At 36.5% G+C, this 8,244-nt stretch overlaps 1 pseudogene; it reads right to left on the bottom strand.

Annotated features, from left to right (window-relative positions):
- Positions 1-6,144: 6,144 nt before the first annotated feature.
- LOC136419027 (jerky protein homolog-like) lies at positions 6,145-7,722 on the bottom strand (annotated as a pseudogene).
- Positions 7,723-8,244: the final 522 nt, after the last annotated feature.

The following is an 8,244-nucleotide window of genomic DNA, read 5'->3' as shown; positions in this document are numbered from 1 at the left end:
AGTCGTGAGTTGAATATTACGGTACGTAATCACATTGTCCTTTTTCAATTATGGTAACTTTATCAATGGCTTAAATTTGGGGACGTTTTTTTGTTTATATTATTACTTCTGGCAAGAAATTCATCTTGAGTTGAGCGAAAAGTCCGTGAGATGTCGGCTGTGTTATACAGGGTGCTCCAAATTCGATGTGCTATTATTCCTATCTCTTAAACGGGAAGAGTTACAGGGTGGGTTAAATTGGAAGAAATGTGCCAAATTTAATACTCTTCTAAGAACCGAAAACAATGTTGCCGAATGATTTTTAGTTTCTGAGTTGTGAGTGTGAAAAAACTAAAATTAGGTCGAATTTAATTTTCTAAATGAATCGATAACTAAAGGTTTTTCATCAAAACGTTTGATACAAGGACTTTGTAGTTTTCTTATGTCTACAAACCAATAAATTTCAAAATTTTAAATATTCCTTAGCTTTTGAGATAATGACAACAACTTGAGTTTTTCAAATGCGGACCCGTGCATGTTTCGGCGGTTTTAAAAGTTCTTAATAACCCCTTTACAACGATGTGTCACAAGATAGAATTTTTTATGTCTTAGTTTAAAAGAAGTAATTCTGCATTTTTCTCTCAATAAGCTAGGCCGGTCTTGGAGTGCCAAGCAAAAAATGCAATTATTATGCCTCAAAAATGTTATGCAGGTAAATGAATTATCAATCAAGCTATATGATTATAAATTTTTGAGGCATAATAATTGCATTTTTTGCTTGGCACTCCAAGACCGGCCTAGCTTATTGAGAGAAAAATGCAGAATTACTTCTTTTAAACTAAGGCATAAAAAATTCTATCTTGTGACACATCGTTGTAAAGGGGTTATTAAGAACTTTTAAAACCGCCGAAACATGCACGGGTCCGCATTTGAAAAACTCAAGTTGTTGTCATTATCTCAAAAGCTAAGGAATATTTAAAATTTTGAAATTTATTGGTTTGTAGACATAAGAAAACTACAAAGTCCTTGTATCAAACGTTTTGATGAAAAACCTTTAGTTATCGATTCATTTAGAAAATTAAATTCGACCTAATTTTAGTTTTTTCACACTCACAACTCAGAAACTAAAAATCATTCGGCAACATTGTTTTCGGTTCTTAGAAGAGTATTAAATTTGGCACATTTCTTCCAATTTAACCCACCCTGTAACTCTTCCCGTTTAAGAGATAGGAATAATAGCACATCGAATTTGGAGCACCCTGTATAAGAAAAATTGCTGTTCAGAAACCCAAATTTGAAAGGCTTTTAAAATTTTTGTGCCCGTGCAGTTTTGATCTCGTTTCAGAGGGAGACCGTCCGTCGCTGGATCACCCGTCATGGGGTCGAGGGTCACGTAAACGAGCGACCCAGACCTGGTAGACCCCCCAAGTTATCGGACGACCAGCGGCAGGAACTGGTTACCGATTTTCGGAAATGTGGTTTCCGACGAACATCCCAGTACGCTGTACGTTGGGATGTAAGTATGGAGACCATCCGAAGGACTCTTCATAAAGAGGGTCTTCATAATCGGCGACCAGCAACGAAACTTGCTCTGACAGAGCAACATAAACAGGCCCGCTTAGCATTTGCCCAAGAGTACTTAAATTTCGATTGGGCAAATGCTATTTTTGCTGACGAAAAAACTTTTTTGTCAAGTGAAAACGGCAGGCTACATTTATGGCGACCTCATAATACTCGGTACGATGAACGCTATATTGTATCGAACAGAAGGTCCGGCCGAATACGGGTTAACTTCTATGGGTGGATGTCTGCTGATGGTCCCGGCGAACTGGCAAAGAAGGCGAAAGAAGGCTTTGAAAGAAGGGCGAATTCTATTGAGTACGTTCGGATGCTCGACGAAGTTATGCTTCCTTCTGTTCGTACTTTGTATCCTGTGGCAGAAATGCCTGTCATTAATTATGTTGATGACAACTGTAGGATACATCGCGCAAACATCGTGAGGGACTGGTATCACGAGCATCGAGACATAAATAATCTTCCTTGGCCTGCATATTCACCAGATCTAAACCCCACAGAAAATTTATGGGGCCTAATGGTTCAAAGGTGGCACAATAACAATGAACGTACTACCAAAGATTTGGTGGCACATTGCAACCAAATCTGGAATGGGGTTAGAGGTTCACCCTTGTGTCAAAACCTTGTGGGTTCAATGGACCGGAGGCTACAAGATGTCATCGACGCCAATGGGGGAGTAACCCGCTATTAGAATTGTTTATTTTTTAATTTAGTCATTTATTTATATAAATTTGAAGTTTATTTTCTCTTAATCGTACTGTATTTCCGAAAAAAATGTGTCTTGAAATTTTCCCTTTTAACGTACGCATTACGAAAAACGCCGTTTATGTCATCTTTTGTCTAAAGAACTTTTGTGACATAGAAATCACTTGATTGTTAAGTGAGAGGTAGGAAACAGTCGGACTAGTTAATTCCTAATTCCCAACAAAATATTATTGTTAATAAAAGTCTTGAAGTTTAGTAAGTTGTACTACAGTGTTTTGCAAATTGTTGGTCTTGTTTATAATTGAATTTAACATTTATTTTTTTAGTTTTCATCTTAAACAATTATATAGCCATATCAACTTTTGCGATTTACAATATTCAATATTAATATAGTGATGTTTTCATACAATTACTAGCAGAATTGATTTATTTAAAATTATCATCCTGAAAATATTCCGGCAAACTTGGTATTCGATGTAAAATTCTCAATTTATTCGCTAGACACGTTTTCGTTGTGGATAATTTTTTGTGAACTGATAAGGTACCTTCGCTCGGAATACTCGTCAAGCGATTTTGAACCTTAGCGTGGTCGACCACTTTTGTGGCCGATAGTACATTGAGAAAATTAGAATATTGATATTGTATGTAATCGGTAGTTTTGGACATTGCTTTATAACTATGCTAGTAAGAGAAAGCCAATTAAATGTTGAGGGGGTGTGTTGGATTTCTGATACAAGTGTTCACGTCCAAAATTCAATAGTCTTTATGTTCTCAAATTTATTGTCTGTAAGAGTCAAGTTTGTTCAATTTATGACTCCTTTTCTTAAAACAGAAGAAAGAAGAAAGTATGGGTTTTTGGGTCTTTTGTTTCTTGAAGTTAGTATTTTCACCCATGTAAAGACCAGATGACCAGGACAATAAATCAAGAGAATGGTTGTAGTGTTTGACCCTTTTAATACTGATGGGTGGTAAAAGTGTGAGCTTTTAGTAGTTAGTTCGTTACAGATCTTTTGACCGTTAACACGTGCCTTCTGACTGTAATAAAGAAATTAGAGTTCTAACAGAAACGATCTGTCTTAGATTCTTTTATTTCTATACCCCATAATCTCACACATAAAAATGAAGTTCCAGAAACCTTGGAAGAATTCTACTATATGGTAGAAAATCAGACAGAACAAAAAATTAAAGTCCTGAGAACCGACAATGGAGGTGAATATTGTAACGAGCGTTTATCAAAATTCCTTAAAAATCATGGAATTAAACATGAACGAACCGTGCCATACACTCCTCAGCAAAATGGTATAGCAGAACGCTACAATCGAACCATACTTGAAAAAATACGTTCGATGCTCGTTGATTCAAACAGCCAAAAGCAGATGTGGGCAGAAGCTGCCAATACAGCAGTTTACCTTCTGAACCGCTCACCTACAAAAAAAATACGTGGTGTAACACCAGAAGAAAAATGGACAGGCCAAAAGGTAGATCTGAGTCATCTTAGGATTTTTGGATGCCGCGCTTATGTCCATATAAGCGATGCAAAAAGAAAGAAACTAGACGACAAGAGTAAAGAATACATTTTTGTCGGATATTCTGAGACAAGTGCTGGATACAGGCTTCTAGACCCAAATAACCATAGGTTGAAAATAGCCAGAGACGTCGTATTCTTGGAAAACAAACCCTCAGATGATACATCAAGGACGCCCATCCAACCAACTACACCAGAAGTCGTTCCCTTTCAGGAGACACGAAACGATGAAAGCGATAGTGGTGATTTAAAAGATTCAATGTTCGAACCATCTCATCAGGAAGCCGGGGGCACTAGTGAAGTGTTAGTTAGTGAGGACCAAACAGCTGAGAGTAAATGTGCTAGTCGTGAATCTAGGTATCCCAAACGCGTAACAAAAAGACCAGATAGGTACGGTGAGTACATTACTAATTATGATTCCGACTTTTCAATGTTAACTGTAACAGATAATTTAGAACCAATGACTATTTCCGAAGCATTGTCAAGCCCAAGAAGTGTAGAATGGCGAAAAGCCATAAAAAATTAGCTTGAACATTCAAGGCAAACAATGCTTGGGAATTGGTTGACAAGCCTAGCAGTAGAAATATTGTTAAGAATAAGTGGATTTTTAAAATCAAAAGAGATCATAATGGAGATATAGTAAAGTATAAAGCTAGACTTGTAGCGAAGGGATTTACTCAAAAATATGGGGTAGATTACGTAGAAACTTTTTCGCCTGTTATTAGATTTGGCAACTTAAGACTTTTATTGGCAATGACAACTGAATTAGATTTAGAAGCGGACCATCTAGATGTAGAAACCGCTTTCTTAAATGGTGACATTGATGAGGAAATATTTATGAGTCAGCCCGAAGGGTTCATTGAACCAGGGTCGGAAAACAAAGTTTGCTTACTTAAAAAGGCTATATATGGGCTAAAACAATCAGCCAAATTATGGTATGAAAAAGCATATCATGTATTATTAGAGTTAAAATTCATGCAGTCAAAAATAGAATCATGCATTTTCTTTAAAAATTTGGGAGATTCCATTGTAATTATAGCACTTTACGTTGATGATTTCTTTGTTTTCTACAATAATCACCAAGAGGCAAAACAATTGAAGACCGAATTGAATAAGCATTTCCACATCAAAGACCTTGGACCACTATCAAATGTCCTCGGTATAAAGGTCGAAAGAAATCGATCGAAGGGCGAATTAAAGATTAGCCAAGAACAATATATTGAGAAGATACTTGATAGATTTGAAATGTCAAACTGTAATGCAGTAGGCGCTCCCTTGGAGCAAAATCAAAAATTTCCGATTGTCGGAGAATTCCTTGACGTTCCGTATCAACAATTAATAGGATCTATCATGTATCTTGCAGTGTGCACTAGGCCAGATATTTCTTTCTCTGTCTCTTTTCTGAGCCAATTTAATAATATTCATACCAAGGATCATTGGGTGAGTGCTAAAAAGGTGCTCAAATATTTAAAAGGGACAAAAGATATGGGAATTTCCTTCAAAAAATCATGTAAGCCTATAACTGGTTTCGTGGACGCTGATTGGGCAAATAATGAAAGCGATAGAAAATCGTTTTACGGGTATTTTTTTGTATTAGCCGGAGGTCCAATATCGTGGGAATGCCAAAAACAAAAAACGATAGCTTTAAGTTCCACCGAGGCTGAGTATATCGGCATATGCGAAGCTACAAAGGAATCATTATACAGCAGACGCTCGATAATGTGAACTATTATATATCAGACCAAGTGTGGTTCACTTTATCGAAATGTTTACCTTAGCGAATGTCATGTAAATAATTAACTGCATATGTATTTATTAAAAGAAACGTTTAATACATATATGTATGTAAGATTTCGGTATCGTTATGGAAAGAAAAAAATAAAACAAAAGCAAGTTTTGAGGTACTTCTTTACTTGTCAAGGATCCGAGTCAGAATGCCCCCCGATACACATGTCTTATCCACCCCCGCGCTCTTTTCAAGAGCATTGATAAGCCACATTCCAAGCCTTTTCCCACGATTCCCTGACCCATCATCAATTTTTCTCTCGCCTATGTTAAGAAATTCATAAACAACCCTCTATCGTTTTCTCACGCTTATCTTAGAAGTAATTTACGGCTAACCCCCATGTCATTCTCACATGGTATTACTTGATAGTCTTAACATAAGCGAGGAATGCTCACATGTATATAACAAAATGAACAAATATTTTAATAGCAACAAGTTTTTTTTAATTAGAAAAAAAAATCTGCAATCTTAGTTTGCGTAAATTTACGTTTAGCATTGTCTTCCAATGCCTGCACCCTTAATTTACGAAGAACTAAAATATCCGTGTATGCTACTTCTTTTTTTTCAGCCCAATCTAAAGCAAAGCTTGGTTAAAAACTTGTATAGCTTGCGCGTCAGTCACTACACTTCCAATTTCAATGGGAACGTCTTCATCGTCTTCACTGTCTATATCTTCCTCCTTATTAACATCAATCGTCTGCGTATCTTCGTTCCACAAGTTAATATCAGCTGAAGTACAAATAACGTTGGGATTCACTACTTTCAATAAATTAACAACATCCAATGACGCACTGACAAGAACATCAGCACTGGATCGCAACTGTTCCCTAATTACGCTTAAGGGAATATTGTCTTCATCTTGATCATTGGTACATACAGATTCTTCCAACATTTTTGAATAGTTTGTTGATTAAGTGCATTCCAAGCCATATGCAAATTTAAAACAGCTTCTCTTAGTGTTACTTGTTTCAAAGCCTCAGATATGTTTTCAGGATTCTTTGACAAGACAGATGAAAGTAGAAACTTTCTGTAGTATAATTTGGTGAGCCTTATTGCGTTCTGGTCCATAGGCTGAATTAATGGATTTACGTTGGGCGGCATGTACATGACAAAAATTGACCCATCCTCGCTCTTTAGTTGTTGCTCTGGAGGATGACTTGGTGCATTATCTAATAGTAACAATGCTTTTATTGGAAGATGCTGTTTTTTCAGGAAATCTTTTACCTACAAATTAAATATAATCCTCAAGTTATGAATAAAAATTTGTGACTAGAAAGTCATTGTCATACCTGAGGGACAAAACGCTTGTGGAACCATTTCAGAAATATACTGCTAGTCATCCAAGCGGTTTTGAAACAGTCATAATCAACAGGGATATCAAAATGTTTAAATGAGCGCGGATTTTTTGCTTTTCCTATTATCATTGGCTTTATTTTGTGTGAACCATTAGCATTAGTGCAGGCTAGAAACGTTATTCGTGGTTTTTCTGGCTTTCTACCCGGAGCAGATTTTTCAAATGTTGCAGCATAGGTTTTCTCTGGTAACATTTTCCAATAAAGACCACTTTCATCGGCGTTATAAATTTGTTCCATACTTAAATCTAGCTCTTTAATTGTTTTCATAAATTTTTCTTTGAATGGTTGTATCAATTGCGGTTGTGCTGATAATTTCTCACCTGATATTGACAGCAGTCGAATTCCATATCTTGTTTTAAATCGTTGTAGCCAACCATCACTAGCTACAAAATTTTCAATTTCTTTCAGTTTTGCATTTAGCAATTTAGCCCTCTCTTTTATTATTTCGCCACTAATTGGGACATGCTTTTCTCGTTGTTTTAAAAACCACTTATACAGGAAATTTTCCATTTTAGGCGCCTTTGCATTTTTTAAAGTTTTTCTTTTTCCTAGCCCTCCAACTGTGTTACACGATTTTCTTAAAATTTCTGTTTTTAAGCGCTTAATTTTACAGATTGTTGCCTTCGATACTCCATATTTTTTTGCTAATTGTGTTACTCCCGCACCTAGTGCAACCTCGTCTATGATTTTCACTTTGTCACTAAATTTTAAACACTTTCTTTTATAGGATGTGGATGCCATTCTCGTGAAAACGCATAAACGCGTGCAACGTACTCGCTTCAGATCGAAAGTAAAATGTAAACTCTCATAAGGCCGACCCAGTGCGTGTCGCAAAGTATCACAGAGGTGAATCCCCTACATAAATCGGGGGAACTCCCCGATTTAAATCGAGAATAGACCGTCGGCAAAAACTGTTTACGTTATCGAGGGTACACATTGTTTACGTTATCGCGCGTTCCACTTAATCCTATAGTACGAATTTTGTGTTTACATTAGCGCAATGATTTCATTATCGCGTGTTTACGTTATCGAGCGTCTGCTGTATTTAAAACCGCTATGTGCAGAACTATTTGGCGGAAATGACCGTTGTACCTTCTTAAATATCGACACGCCGACAACTATCTTCAATGACAATCAAAGTGCGATAAAACTTTCGGAAAACTAAGTTTTTAGCAAACGTACTAAGCACATACATGTAAGGAAAAAATATTTCCTTCTTAAAAAAATTTAAAAAAACACGAATTTAGGCAAGACTTCTTTATTCGACCAAGATTGGGAAAAGAATGCCCCCCTCATACAAGGTGTCGGAGACATCCCCG

Source organism: Euwallacea similis, unplaced genomic scaffold (genome assembly GCF_039881205.1).
Source record: "Euwallacea similis isolate ESF13 unplaced genomic scaffold, ESF131.1 scaffold_58, whole genome shotgun sequence".
Classification (NCBI taxonomy): Eukaryota; Metazoa; Arthropoda; class Insecta; order Coleoptera; family Curculionidae; genus Euwallacea; species Euwallacea similis.
This window is presented reverse-complemented; position numbering and strand designations above follow the sequence as displayed.